We start from the raw sequence: 3,211 nt of genomic DNA, 5'->3' as shown, positions 1-3,211 counted from the left end.
CCAATGCTTTCAGAGTGATGCTGCTCTGGTAGGGCTCAGGACGTCTGACAGTAAAAATATCCTGAGAAATCGATCTTGGCAGAGAGGCTGGGAGCACGAGTGTCTGCTTTCCTTCCCCTTCTTCTTTTCCATTTGAACCCCAGCCAGTGCACACTGGGGCGCTGTCCTGAGGGGTGCTGGGTGTGGGGTGCTGGCAGCCAGCAGGGCAGGTCACCCTGGGGGCTGACACAGCACCTCAGGTCATCCTGACCTCCCCGGATCCCTGAGCGGCAGCAGAGCACTGAGACACCCTTCCAGGATTACAGCCGTGATTTTTCCAGGGATTCCAGTGTGCTTTGGATACAAGGCCATGCATTCAGGAGCTGTGCTGAGGGTGGCATAGCTCTGGTTTAATTTCAGCCCCCTATTTAATTTTGGGCACTTGAGAGCTTTCTGTAATCTCTGGGGAGAGAGCAGGGCAGACCTGCACATAGCAGCTATTTTAATCTGGGTTTAAAAAGAATCCAAGATGACTATCAGCATCTAATTTTTAGATGGCTTATGTTAGGGGAAATGAATCTCTTCCTTTGCATCTGCTACTTGCAGAATATAGATGCAAATGTCTGCTAAATGCCTTCAGCTTCTCCTCCTCTGCAGGAGTTGGAGTGTGGGACGAGCTGTGCCTTTTGAAAATGTGAAATTCTAGAGTTAAAAATTAGCTTTCTGGAGATTTTCTTCTGGCATTGTGTCTACAACGGTACACTCCAGGATTTAATTTTTCCTTTTTTTTCCCCCCTTACATGTATTCCAATGGGGTTGATTCACTGCAAGCTCTTGTTCTGTTTCTGTAAACTTGTGAACATCAGCTCACGTGGTGTTTCCCATTTAATAACCTCTGGCTTGCTCAGAGAGAAACGATCATGGGTGTTGGCAGATGTTGGATGTTCCCAGGGTTGGATGTTCCCAGTGTTAGTGTCTCCCTAAAGCTGTGGCTCCCTTTGGGAAGCAGCTGGGAAGGGGTGGATGCTGAGGCAGCCTGCTGGGATGGCAGCAGGGACAGACTCTGGGGTGCCCCATGTGGGTGGGAGCAGGTGGCAATTTGGGGTCTGTGGCTTTGGGGTTGGAGCACTGGCGTGGCTCCAGTGCTGCAGGTCACCTCCCCTCCTATCCCCCAACCTTCACCAGCTCTCCTTCCCAACCTTGGAGCATCCTGGAATTCCGCAGGGCAGCAGGACAGCAAGGAGAAGTGCATTTTGGACCAGCTGAGGGCTAATCAACATATTTCCCTGGAAGAATACCTTATTAAGAGACAGATACATCTTGTGCACCAACACTCTCCCAGGGAACATGAAACTCTGGGGCTGTGCCTTGAAATGCCAGAAAATTCATCAACCTAAGTGGGCAGAGAGTGTGAAATTTGTATTTGGCCTCCAGCTCTAACACGATCAGAGCTTCTTTCCTTCCCTGCAGTGTTCTTCTTGCCTTCAGGGTCTGTTTATCCTAAAAAAAAAAAAAAAAAAAAAAAAAGAAAGAAAGAAAAAAAGATTGGTGAAATCTAAGGGAGCTTTTACACAGAGAAAAGTGTTGCAATTGGCAATGTAAATAATACACTGTGTTTCTGGAAATTCAAGTACAAGCTGCTTGCACAGGGCTGCCAAATGATGCATGAACTGTCCTTGTTTCGAGAAATCAGGAGAAAATATTTCTGTTTCATTGGAAGAAAAAATAATTAAGATGTGATAGAAGAGGTTGCAAAAATTATACAGCTCTAATCTTCGAAAATGAGGCATTTCATATGTCTTAAGTACAGACATGATGCTGCATCCACAACTTTTTTAGTATAAAATGCTTTCTGCATCTCTTGAGAGAAGTGACAGATACTTTGCAACAACAGCAGTGACTTCATCAGCAGGTTTAAAAATGTGGAACAAACTTTCCAAAATGGATTACACCCTCCCCCAAAATATCTTTGAGTTCTTAAATAAGTAAAATGATCTTTTTAGAGGCATTTGTTAGCTCTAATAAATGCTGTGTTTAATACTAGGAGGCTTAGGTGAGTTTTTAAATTATATATACCCAAGTGCTTACAAAGGTGTGTGGCTTCTGATAACAGGTGGAGGTGACTTCTTGAGTGTTCTGGGATTCATTTACTCAAGGCAAGGTTTCCTAAATAGTGTCTGGAATTTGATTTTTCTGTTTATTGACACTGGTCAATAAGTGGTTTTCAAGAAATTCTGCAATAATCTAAATATTTTTTAAAATTATTTTTAAAACATTGTCCTTGAAAACCCCTTTTGGGGAGTGGGAGGGGGTTGGTTTTGGTGAAAACAGTACACACATAACCTGTTTGATGCCATGATCCCATAGAACATCCAGGGGCAGCTCCCTGGTGGATGTGACTGTCTTGTGGCTTTTCTGAGAGGGTTTTGGGTGCAGCAGACACAGCTTCTGCCCAGACAGGAAACGCTGGGGCGTGTTCAGCGTGAATGAATGGGAACACTTGGAGGAAAAAATCAGCTGTTCCTTTTCCATAGGTGCTCCAGCAGGGAATCTCCAGGGTTCTTGGCATTGCTGCCAGGCCAGGGCTTGCCCGTGCAGTTTGGCTCCCTCTGCCTCCAGGAGTGTGGGGAGTGGGGCTGGGGGGAAGGGAGACCTTGGGAGGCTTTGGATGGGGCAAAAGTGATAAAGGCTGAGGAGGCATTGATAATAAATTAGATTTTACATTGGGAGGGAGGAGAGTGGAAAACTGAGCTCTGGTTACCAGCAGTCACAGATGGTTGAGTTGCACCATTAAGAGCAAGAAGCCAAACAAATGGGCTTGAGGCATTCTGGAGCAGGAGCTCTTGGAGGTGACAGAGGCAGTGATGGGTAAATGGGGGGGAAGAGAAATGTCCCAAACAGAGGGAAAGTGGAGAAATGGGGTCTGCATTTTAAAAGCTGGGAGGGATGGGGGTGTTCACCTGCACAGGAGAAGGCTCCAGGAAGAGCTGCCAGCCCTGCCAGGGCCTCCAGGGGCTCCAGGAGAGCTGCACAGGCCCTGGGGACAAGGCCTGCAGGGACAGCACCCAGGGAATGGCTGCCAGGGAATGCCAGAGGGCAGCGCCAGCTGGGAGATTGGGCAGCAATTGCTGGCTGGGAGGGTGGGCAGGCCCTGGCACAGGGTGCCCAGAGCAGCTGGGGCTGCCCTTGCATCCCTGGCAGTGCCCAAGGCCAGGCTGGACAGGGCTGGGAG

This window comes from Prinia subflava, chromosome Z (genome assembly GCF_021018805.1).
Source record: "Prinia subflava isolate CZ2003 ecotype Zambia chromosome Z, Cam_Psub_1.2, whole genome shotgun sequence".
In the NCBI taxonomy this organism is placed as follows: domain Eukaryota; kingdom Metazoa; phylum Chordata; class Aves; order Passeriformes; family Cisticolidae; genus Prinia; species Prinia subflava.
This window is presented reverse-complemented; position numbering follows the sequence as displayed.